The sequence below is a fragment of the Lolium rigidum genome, chromosome 6 (assembly GCF_022539505.1).
Source record: "Lolium rigidum isolate FL_2022 chromosome 6, APGP_CSIRO_Lrig_0.1, whole genome shotgun sequence".
Lineage (NCBI taxonomy): Eukaryota > Viridiplantae > Streptophyta > Magnoliopsida > Poales > Poaceae > Lolium > Lolium rigidum.
Genome location: NC_061513.1, coordinates 307842111 through 307854849, shown reverse-complemented (window position 1 = coordinate 307854849; position 12739 = coordinate 307842111).

Here is a 12739-nt window from a genome sequence, read left to right as displayed (position 1 = left end):
GTCTTCTAGGCAAAAAGCTTATCATACTACAATCTGTATTCTAGATCGAAGGTATCAACCAACCAATCTGGTGTGGCGATGTAACGGCGGGAAGCACCACCGACATCGCCGCCACTCCTCCATTGCCGCCATGGAGAGATCCTCGTCGAACAAGCCCAACGGTATGCAACGCTGTTTTCCCCCTCTCGTTTACGTTCCCGGTTAGCCTAGAGATCCTACTCACTAGATGCAACAGCTAGAGATCCTAATAGGTCTAACAATGGTATCAGAACTAGCCTTGTTTCATTGATCTAGTTGAGGTAGAAACTAAACCGGGACAGAATAAAAAATAGAGAAGTTTTTTTTTCGCAAACCCTAACCCTAGATCGGAAATATTCCGGGAAGAACACAAATTGACAAGGGGAAGGGGAAGAGAGTGGGAGGCGGCATCCTTGCCGGCCTCCACCTACCAGCGAACACCGGGCAGTGGCCTCCGCCTCCGCAGAGGCGCCGTGCTAGGGCACCGCGGCAAGTCCGCTCGATGGCGGTGCGCCCACCCGCAAGGGGAACGCGCACACCGGCGCGAGGGTCGGCTACGGCGCCGCCATCTCCCTCCATGGTGGCCTGCTTCGGCGGTCACCGTCCTCTTTTTTTATCGCCCCGTTGAGTGAGAGAGAGAAAGAGGGAGGAGAATGAGAGGGGCTAGGGTTTCGGCTGGCTCCCTGGCCGGTTTTGTTTGACCAAGTGCGGCGCGCGGCCTTCTGATCCCATCCGACGGCCAGGAGGTGCCAGGAGCTACTCCCGGGCCTAGGGGAGAAGCAGAGGCCATGGGCCAATGCTGGGCGCGGCCCATATAGCGATGCGGTTCCATTTCGGCCCCTGCGCATTTTCCTTTTAATAGAGAGATAAGAAAAGGGCCCATCTGGGCTGTATGACCTTTTTTCTAGTAATAGTTTTCTGTTTTATTTTCTGGAAATAGTTTAGTAACAAGAACAAAAGGAAGTTATGAATATTTTCATGTGGGTTAAAATTCGAAAATTAAGTTAAGTTTCCGCTGTGCTAGTTAAGTTGAACTCATCTTTTAATTTTCCTAATTTAATTGGAACCAACGGGAAAATTGAATTAGGAAATGAAAGTTATTTTTTGAGTATGATGATTTTATTTAATGACTAATTTTGTTAATAAAATTATATTCCGCAAAATTTAGTGTTATCATTATTGGTTCTAGTTCTGCCCAACGAGGTTATCATTATTGGTTCCGCAAATTTATCTGGGCATGCTGCTGAGACCGACGGCAAACGCTCACGGGAACCATGGCCAACGAGGTTTCATATCTTGGTGGGATAGAGCACAACGCGGAAGGAGTGGCCTTCCAGCATAGCGGCTCTGTGGCGGATGCCATAGCCACCGACTTGGTCACTGCGTTTGGTGCACGTACTTTTCCACTATTGTGTGGCTTTCTTTTGAGGGAAGGGTTGAGCATTCCCGGGGAATCAAATCCCCCAATCTCCCGGGTGGACAGCCGTATGATGGGCGCGTCGTAAGCTGTTAGTAGATCCCAAAGTCAAACAGTCCGCGGTAGAAAAAAGAAAGAATAAACCCGAAACCAAGTTTCGTCCTCTCGACCTCACACTCTGCGCGGGAAGGGCTTGGGCAACGATTGCTCCGGTGAGACGCCTTGCAGCACCACAGCCGACTTGAGTCCAGAGGCACCACCGCCGCCATAGCCTTGTAGCAACTTCACCGGCCGTCGGTAGCACCGCTGCTCGCCTCCGGTAGCAACGCCGCCATAGCCTTCCAACAACTCCCCCGGCCGTCGGCACTCGGCACCGCCGCTGCCTTACCCTTGCAGCAAGGGCGCCATGCCCTTGCAGCAACTCCGCCGACCGTCGGTAGCAACGCCTCCATAGCCTTGCGGCAACTCCGCCGGCCGTTGTACTAACGCTGACATACCCTTGCAGCAACTCCGCTCGCCGCTGGTAGCATTGCTAACGACCGCCGGTAGCATCGCCGGCAACTCCCAGATTGGCAACAACGCTGGCAGCACCGTCGGTTGCTGACGGCATCATCTTCAGCTGCCAATGGGAGCATCTTCGGTTGCCGATAGGAGCATCGCCGTCCTCTTCCACGGGAGCAGTAGCACCTCCACCATTGGGGTGCACGATGACAAGATCGAGGGGAGAACCTCCGCCTTGGGGGCGCATGTCGAGGTTGAGCCAGCACCTCCACAGGTCGGCGGCGGCGGGTACGGTCCTCCCCGGAGGTAGGAGAGGGAGATGGGCCGCGACAGCCAGCCATGAAGCCCTAGCAGCCGATTCACCTTCCGCGGCAGGGGAACTCTGCTGCGAGCCATCCGTGCCAATGTGAGAGGCCGGACTAGGTGCCGGCACGTTGGTGAAAAGGATGTCCAAGCGTCGTGGTCATGCCGTCGAGGAGGTAACCTATGGCGCAGCAAGCTGAAACAGAAAAACTATCTCATCGAAAATAACATGTCGTGCGATTAGAATCTTTCCCGAGGATGGGTCGTAGCAGCGGTAACCGTGACATTTAGAAGGATAACCAAGAAAAACACAAGGCACTGATTGAGGGCTGAGTTTTTGTTTGGTGAGGGACGCAACGTTGGGATAACAGAGACAACTGAATAACCGAAGTGCATCATAAGAAGGAGGTCGACCATGGAGATGTGTGTAGGGCACAAGTGAATTGGTCGCTTTGCAAGGACGTCGGTTTAGGAGGAAAGTGGCGGTGGCAAGTGCTTCAGCCCAAAAGGACGCAGATAGGTGTGCATGGAACAAAAGTGTGCGCATAGTGTCATTTATTGTGCAAATAGCGTGCTCAGCCTTGCTGTTTTGCTGGGAGGTATATGGACACGATAGATGCAAGGTCGTACCGTGGGTGGAGAGGAGAGTGCCAATGGCGGAGTTAAAGAACTTTGTGCCATTGTCTGTCTGTAGGGAGAGTATAGTGGTAGCAAATTGTGTGTGTGTGTGGGTATGAGAAAAAAGTTTTGAGTGCAGGCGGAGCACAAGATTTTTGTTTAAGAGGAAAACACCAATAATAGTGTGAGAAATCATCAATGATTACACGATAGTATCGAAAACGATAATTTCTTACAGTTGGTGAGGTCCACAAATCGCAGTGTATCAAATCAAAAATAGCACTAGACGCTGAAGTAGACAAACTAAACGGTAGTCGTGCGATGGGTCTTCAGATGCTTCATAGAGAAACGAAAGCCATCAAACTCAACCGAACAAAAGTTATGACGAGTGAACTTGCGAATAGAAAACAAATTATGAATTAAGTGAGGAACTAGAAGGACATGGTTGAGTTTAACACATGGCTAGAAGGAGACCGAAAGATGGTGTGACCGAAGGATGAGATGCGCACAGAGTGGCCATTTCCAATGGTGACAAAGTGAGGACTATACGGGGGAATAGGAGAGGAGACATTACCATCACTGTTGGTCATGCCTGAAGATGCACCGGAATCCATGGCCCAGCCACCTTGATGCATGCCGAGGTTGTTGATGACAGTGATGAGGGCGGCATGTTGATGGGGAGGACTGGTACAGGGGCGCGGACACGGTGTTGTAGGATTGGGGACGTGTCCCAAATATGCCGGCACCATAGGGAGCACTGTATAGAGCAAGCCACTGCCCAAGGCCCGGGGAAAAGCAAACCTAGTGGCCGACAGGAGCAGGTGGTGCCGCACAGTTTGGAGCAGGAGGACCACCGCAGCTGCCCGACTTGGGGTTCGGTTTGTGGGCCAGTTTGGGCTTGCCGGTGGTTGAGTCACCGCGACAGCCCAAGCCGGTGCAGGTTGGAGTAGGGGGGCGAGCCTGGGCGATGAGCGTAGTGGACGCCGCGTTGGAGGCAGGGTTGGCCTGCTGCATGTCTTCCATGAGGAGCATGCTTCGAACATGGAGGAAGGAGGGTAGGGGATCCGTCATGGATATGCCGGTGGCGGTGGAGGCAAACCACAACCCGAGGCCATGCAAACTGTTGAGGACGAGAGCGCACACCGACACGGGCGAGTCATTGTCAGCGAGGGTGTCAACAAGTTGCTCTTGGTGGCAACAATACTCGGTGATGGAGAGGGTGCCCTACACAAGATGACGGAAGTCGTTGTCTAGGTAGATGGCCTTTCTGGCATTGTTGCTGGAGAAGAGCTCCAGGGCCGCGAGCCAAAGTTCGCGGATGGTTTGATCACGAGCAAGGTCCCTTTCGGTGACGTCTTTGTCGATGGCGGCACGGAGGACATTGAGCACCGCGTAATCATCGGTGGCCCAGATGGTGTTAGTCGTGTTGGTGGCGACGGTGCCATCAACATGGCTGAGGAGACCCGCCCGTCCAAGGGTGGTGCACATGTAGATGTCCCACTTCATGTGGATGCCTACGTCGAACGAGAGGACGACATGGATGACCTGGCGGGGCGCGCCCATGTGAGGTACCACACCGATGGTCGCGAAGACGAGGGCGCCGCTAGTGCTGTCGAGAGAGGCGGCGGCGGAGGAAGACATCGTGGCAGCGGAAGAATGTTTTGGCGGCTTGGGTTTAGGCTAGATCGTAACAGTGAGGTTAGGCTGATACCATGTAAACTGGAGGGAGAGAGAGATGTTTGGGAGAAGCCTCACACGTGTGGGGTTTTGGGGTTTATATATTGGGCTCAAGGCCAATTAGGGTTAGGTTACAATATGTTACATGCCTACTATATACACGCTAACATTTTTCCTCTCATGTTGAGAGATTTTCCACGTAAAAAAGATTGGCTTCCGTGCGAGAACAAACAGAACTTCTGCTACCTACTTGCGGAGTAATTGTACTACATGTGTGTTAAGAGCACCTAGAGCTTGTCCTCGGTTGGGGCATATTATGTTTCTCCATATATGCTGATGGATATGTTTTCTTATGTGATTGAGCAACGATTCGTGAACTTAGTTTTTTTGAGGCTTGCTCAGTGGGTTTCCCCACTGAGTTATTTTTATTAATTTTCATAAAGTGCATAAAATACAATAAAAACAGTTGCTAGAGATTAGCAACATGCAGCTATCTACAGGCCCTAAGCCCAAAAAGAAAAAGAATTGGAGCAAAAGCTATCCAAATCTCTCAACGCAATTTCTGAGGTCACCATAAGACTTTCTGGTGGCCTTATGCAAAAGGAGAGATAACTCATCCTTAAACTTTTTCCTGCATCTGTATAGGCTTGGGGGAATTCCTTTGAAGACGAAATCATTTCTTGTAGTCCATATAGACCAAGCAGTCAGCATAATTAGCTCCATGAAAAAAGGCTCCATAAGAGAAAATTTCAGACTATCCATGATGCTCTGAATATCAATTTGATGTGGGTGTGTGCAAAAGGGCAGAGGAAGAAGAGATGGTTCCTTGTTTCCAACCCATTTGTGCCACACATTATACATGAATAATCATCCATGAAGAAATTCTTTCTCTGAAGCATTGCTTTTGTGTTCAGTCTTATGCACCAGGAGCCAAAAGAACACCTTATGTTTCTGCTGACAACAACCTTTCCACATCCCTTTGAGAACTGGGAATGTGCCTCCAGAATGCATAAGAGATTTATAGATAGATGAAATCTTGGTACTATCAGATTTTCCCAGAATAGTCCAATAGTCCACATTCTCAGATGGTTCCAGGTTTAAGAGCAAGGCTTGGAAGAGGTGGAACTGAGAGAGGCTCAATAATATACATCACATTACACCAATCTCTCTCATCTCCCTCGTTCTTCATGGTATCCGAGTGGCGAGATCCTTGAACTACCCGCCGCACATGTTTCCGTACTTCGCCGCCCCGGGGGATGTCGATCTCGATGATCTCCGTCGGGATCGCGCGACCCATGTCAGGGTTCGCCCGCCGATCCATGATCGGCTGCCTTGGTGAGTTTTTTCTCTGATCTCTTGATCGGTTTTTCTCTCCGTCGGTCGCTTGGCTGGTTCTTATTTTTTGTTCGCTGATCATAGATCGGATTGAGTTGCCCACCGCCCATTGTCTCCGCGCGCCTCTACTTGGCAATGGCATCGACTCCGCATCGGCCTGCTATCAACAACACAATGCGGCACGCCCGACTGTATCTCACAAGGGACGCCTTCATGCGTCGCAACCTTCCGCGCGGTGTCCATTGCCAGTCCGTCTTCGCCATAATCGGCCAGGACTTCATCGACAACATTGCCGTCGCTTCCGATCTGTACACCGTCGTCCATGCCATGGACCGTACACGCACACGTCGGTCCAATCATCCGATATCGCGCGTGTCCACACCGGGCACGTACGTTGATGCATGTAAAATGCATTTATGTTCTTTGTAGTTTATTGCGTTATATTCTATTATATTTGCATCATATCATGATTTATTACCTTGATTTACATTGATTTTTGGGATTTTTCAAAAGATCCGCTTTATTTTGGTTCTAAATCTGTCTGTCAGAAAAACCTTCTCTTAGAATTTTCACTTTTCAGGAGCTTCGGTACTCCAAAAAAGGCAAGGTCAGTGAACACACTTCGGAATTTTTGTCACGGATCCAAAGAGCTAAAGTGGGCCAGCAGGAGGTCAATGAGATGAAAATAGGGGCTCATGGCCCGGCCAGATACCCTGGCCGCGCCACTAGGCCTATCTGGGCCTCAAGCCCCCCTGCCGTTCGTCTTCGCGTTGATATCTTCGTCTTGACCTAAAATCATCTATAAAGGGGCCCTGATGGCGATCTCGCGACGGGCGGTGGCGGAGATCGAAAACCATGAAACAGAGAGTCTGCAGTCTGTCGTCGGCGGAAGATTGGAGGGGGAACCACTGCCGGAATTGCCTCCGGCCGCCTCTCCTCCTTCACCAACGCCTCCTCATCGCTCTCCACCATGAGAGGGAAGTAGTCCACCCCCTGGACTTGGGGTTTATGGTAGTAACTTGATCCAATCTTTCTATGTATGATCATTGTTCTAGCCCATATGAGCCTCCCTACATGATTAAGGTGCTATCTATGTAATTCATTTGGTGGATATTGTGATACATTTACCGTTGTATTGAGACTTTATAGCTTGTCATAATTTTGAAGCATATTTATGATATCTATGCATTGGTTTGTTATTATACGTCACGGAAGCATCGGGGTAATGTTAGTGGTGAATGCCTTGCCTACCCGTATCACGAGGTATTTGACAACATTGAGTGTAGGTAGATGAGAGAGACGCGGTATGTGCACAACAAACAAAATCTTTGCCATAGTGTTGTAGTGTGTTTTATATAAAGGAGTATGATGTATGTAGATGCGGGGTGTAGCCAAATGATAACAATGGCATAGCCGAGTGATAGAAACGGTACCACCAACATCCTTTGTCTAGGGGTAAAAAGAGGAGAAGTATGACGTGGAAATGTTACAATAATCTCACGCTGCGTGACACAACACACATATGTGTATTTCTTTTCAACTATGTGTTTTAGGACATGTAGCCGCTATAAACGTTAACCATTAAAGCATGAAAATTGTGTGTAATTTTATTATCATGTAACATGATAGCCACCATTGTTTTAGAGAGAGATCAAGTGAAACCATGAACCCGGGTCCATTGTTCCTATAAGAGTAAACATCCGTCTTGTCCTCTTGCATTTAGAGGATTGGCACACTTTTACATTTTATGTTTTCTTTTTTACTTTTAAGCATCAAGTTGAACCCCTTCGTTACTTTGTTTTGTTTGGTGCAGAGACAACTAGAATTGTGACACCCTAGTTGGAGAGAGTAAATAGCTTTTCCTTCTTGATCCTGCGGTTCGATACCTATACTTCCACATTGAGAAGTGCTACAGTGATCCCCTGCCCTTGAGGGTTATCACATGTCCCCGAGCACGCGCCTACCATCGATCGAGCAATGGGCTGCGGTTGCATCGCCCCTTTGCGCCACAGCACCGCCGCCTATTTTCCGCGTTACCAGCTTCTGACACGTCTTCTGAGGCATGTACGTCGTTGGTGGTCTTTAGCCGCTACACCGAATCGCACCCTGCAGCTATGCCACCCTTCGGGATGTAGCGTTGCTGCACGCGGTCACTTTCGCAGTCCCTGCGCACCGACGTCCCAGGCTATCACTGCGCCACCTCTCTTGGTGTGGGTCACCATCGTCCACGCATGGTCTTCGTCACGCCGCCGGGTTCTTCCTCGCCTACTTCGAGTGCCACCTCTGCACTTCCACAGGTAACCTGCGTGGCTACTTTTGGTCATTGCAGGTCCCACCAACTACCCCTATGCCCGTATAGGCATCTAGCATGACTACTCCAAGCCGCCACTGGTTTCACGGCCTTCTACGTCTTAATCCACCACGACCTCATCGCCAGCATCATTGTCTCGTCCATGAGTACTTCGTCTACTCCGACAATCGCAGACTGCATCAACACCTCTCCCTCTTCGCCGCTCTGCGACTCGCAACCATCCTAGAGGCCTCCTCTGCTGGTCCTTACGACAATGACGCACAACCCATGATGATCCCTGCCATCGCACGTGTGGTATTGGCAACACCGGGACGTGCCTTCGTCCCCGACGCGTCCCCGAGTCTGGTAAGCTTGGGTCAGCGACTCGTGTTCATCGGCTTCGACGACGTCTTCCTCGGCATCGATTCCTTCTACGATTGCCTCGACCACGTCATCAACTTCTTCTATGCGTACTCAGTTCTGGCAAAACCGGAGTATGCCTTCGTCCCCGACGTGCGCTTGGTTCTAGCAAAACTAAGGCCGCACCTCATCCTTGTCGGCTCGAACTGCATCGACTCTGGCATCAACGCCCCTCTTCAAAGACTGCCTCGACGCGTCCTCGTCACTCTCCACGCGTACTATGCACCTGTAGCTTCATGTGGCGGCTACCTCGGACTGGCACCCGACCACAACATCGACCATGGCAACTCCTCACACGGCTACCTCGACCAAGGTTGCAGCGTCCAACGCTCTCGGCCACCTCGACATCGGCACAAAGCCCTACCACCATGCCTGAGCACCTCACCAGCATTCTCTACAGTTCAAGCCACCGCACCATGACACCGTCCACGACGTTCCCGCTACTACTGCGACGTTTCTCTTGTTCACGATGCTACCGCTACGACTGCAGGGGATGTTAGAGTATGGCATATACAATTGTTATGGTAGTCTAGGATAGAGTTAGGATTTGTTTCCATACAATCCTAAACTTGACTTGTATTCCAAGAAATTGCCATGTACTCCTATCTATAATCGCCCGGAGAGGCTCAATAATATACATCACATTACGCTAATCTATCTCGTCTCTCTCGTTCATCAATGTAGAACTGTATGCTCTAGCCAATGCAACCAAAAGACCGATCTGATGGAAAAGACTAGGCAATGCATTTATATTCTTCAACATTTCCCCTCACGTGTGGCTGCCTCAGGCCTAAACGTGGGCCAAAAGTGGGCTGCAATATTTTTATTTTATATTGCGTCAGTCAGGTCTTAACTTAAGACCTTTTGACTCTGATACCATATAGAACTACATGCTCTACCCAATGCAATCAAAAAATCGATGTAATAGAAGAGACTAGACATTGCATTTATAGTTCAACAGTCTCAACGTAAAATGCACAAGAGGATTACCTTAATGCTCTGTGGTCGACCACTCATGGTTAATACACACGCTGTCCAAGACCAGGAGAGAAAAGCAGCAGCGAACTTAATCGATCTTCAGCAGAAGAGGACTTGTAATGATGAACTCCGGCGATGACTAGCTAGAAAAGCAGTAGCAAATTGATTCCAACAGTCTAACAGATCACCTGAAGATCCCTTGCCACACCGCCTGCATACACCACACAAGGAATGACAACATGTTACGTCTGTTTGTGCTCCATCCTTCGTTTTTTATATAAAAGGAAAATATAAATATCAACTTAGGTATATCATGTCTCCTTAATTAATGGAATAGGGCAAAGCTTTTGCCCTCTTTTCAAAAAAAAAAAAAAAGTCTCTTCAGCAACATAATGTGAAGAGCGAATTGAGACATCGAGAATATACGGAGCTAAACTATTGTTGATAGCAAATAAAGAATATAATCTTTATTGCCGAAGCAATCAACCGGTAGTACTTCTAAGTTACATGCGAAGATTAATTTGCCAGAATAGTTGCATGGTACGAAAAAAAAAGTGCTACCATTTGTTACTAGCTGGTAAGTAAGTACGTACCTAGCTTGACAACAGCTTGACATTTTTTCTTTATTTTCTTTTGAAAATCATCTTGAGAAAACATAAGTATCGAGTGAAATTCCGCAGGTGCTCTGATGATCTGCTTCTTCCCACTGCTAATTCGACCCCAAATCAGAGCAGAGATGCAAGATATGCAAGATATGCAAGCAAGCAGGAGCCCTCGGAAACTGAACAGGCGCCTCACTACTTGGCCCCTCTCTATAGCCGAGAAGTGCATTTGATTCTTTGCTTGCCCTCTCCTTGTACTACTTTCAGGGCTCTTTACTTATCGCTGCCCCTTTTCCTTTCCTCTTTGCGAAAGCATCAAGCAAATTATTGCTGCTTTAGTTTTTCTTTCCTTTTACCAAAGATGGTTCTTATCTGTGCAGATTTCCGTGGCAGTTTGTGCTGCTACATGGCACGGCAAGGTGTGGCAATTCCTGTCTCCTTTGTGTAAGAACTACGTTCATGACTGTGCTTGGTTGGAGCCCCGCATAGTAGTGTTTCGTGGAAAAAATAAATTAAAATCAAACAACAAAAGAGAACTCTATAATGGAAGAGCAGACTGCCAAAAAAAAATGCATCTGCGTTAGTGGCATATTTTGAATATTCAAGTTCATACTTTGAATAAAATTAAAAGTTGTTTTTACTAGAAAAAGGGCGCCCTTTAAGGGAGGCGTTCTGCTTCACTTCGCGCGCTAACAAGTGGCGCGGCCTGGTGCGTTTGAAGCTCCCTACGAATCACCTGCAGCTCGACACGTGGCAGGCGTGGAGTAGGTAGCTGCGTGGCTTTTCCCTTTTTTCGTAGATTCAAATACGGAAAATGAAATATCTTGTAAACCGAGTATCCAAATAAAGTTTCGTTTTCATGTCCGTGCTAGTCGCGTCGAGATCTACAAAACTAGATCCCATCTTGATAGGTTTGGATAAACTTTTTTTTGCACTATCTTTCATGTCTCGGTTGCACTGCCTTAGATCGCTTTGCACCGCGCAGTGTGTACCATGTTGCACTGCCTTGGGCCCTTTTGCATCCCGCGGTGTCCTGACAGTGCACCGCTCATGCACATGCTTTTTTTGTACCACGTTGCACTGCATTAAGTCACCTTTACACGACGCGGTGTCATGGCAGTGCACCACCCGTGCACTGCCTTTTTGTATGGCGTTGCACTGCCTTAGATTGCTTTACACCGTATAGGATCCTCAGAGTGCACCGCCCGTTCACTGCATTTTTGTACGGCGCTGCACTGTCTTTGTTCTCCTTTTGCACAGCGCGGGCTCTTGGCAGTGCACCGTCCGTGCACTACCATTTTCTACGGCGTTGCACTGCATTGGATCGCTTTGCACCGCGCAAGGTCCTCGGAGTGCACCACCCATGCCTTTTTGTAAGGCTTTGCACTTCCTTTGTTCCCTTTTTGCACTGCGCTGGGTCCTAGCAGTGCACCGCCCATGCACTGCTTTTTTGTACGGCTTTGCACTACCTTTGTTCTCTTTTTGCACCGCGCGGGGTCCTGACAGTGCACCGCCCGTGCATTGCTTTTTTGTATAGCTTTGCACTGCCTTTGTTCTCTTTTTGCACCGCGCGGGATCCTTACAGGATTGTCTGGGCTCTTATCTTTTTTGTATCACGTTGTACTGTCTTGGATTGCTTTTGCACCGCGTGGTGTCCTGGCAGTGCATTGATCGCGCGTTGCCTTTTTTATCACGTTGCGCGGTGTTCATACAGTGCTTTATCGCGGTGCACTGTTTTTTCTCTTTTTTTAATGACACGATGGTAGGTAGACGTGCAGACCGTTTAAATCTGGGGTAGGTAGACGCGGGGACAGACTACTGCAGCGCGGTCACCTGTCAAGCATGGAGCGACCCGACGTGGCCTGGCGCGCCATCCTGCGCGCTGGCGTGGAAGGCAGCGCTCGCACCCTAGTCGCTCTCATTAGAAGTTAGTCTAAAAGGCATTTCTTTTGATTGTGATTTATAACGTACTAACAGATATAGAAGAGGAGATTTACGACCAATGTCCGAAGTAGTATGATATTCCTGTTCTTCTACCACTACTGCCAATCAACCTCTATCTCACAGCAGAAATGCGAGATATGCATGCAGGAGTATGAGGTGTGCAGCTTGCCCTCGGAAACTGCAGAGCACATCAAATTGGCTCCTCCTCTCAGCAAGTAAAAAAAAGTGGCGTGATTCGTTGCTTGTTGCCTCTATACCTTTTGCTTCCAGCTGTTCTCTTTTTCTTTTCCTCTTTGGCAAAGCATGATCACGAAGCAAAGTATATATCCTGCTCTGCTTTTGTGCCTTTTTCTTTTCTGTAGAGAAAGCCTCACTTTGCGCTTCACCGGGTCTGCACCCGTGAAAACGGACGGTCTGGCCCCAGACCGCTTTGACGTGCACGCGAGTCAAGATTTTAAGAAAACCCACGCATTCAATTGTTCGATTTTTAGCTTCCCAGGGCCTGTTTAGGGATTATGCAACATACCAATCACGTACATACAGCGTGGAGGATGTATGCACCATTCACGGCAAGCCACACACACAACAGGCCAGGTCTTATACACCCGGGTAGGCCTGTCCGCTTCTTATTTGAAA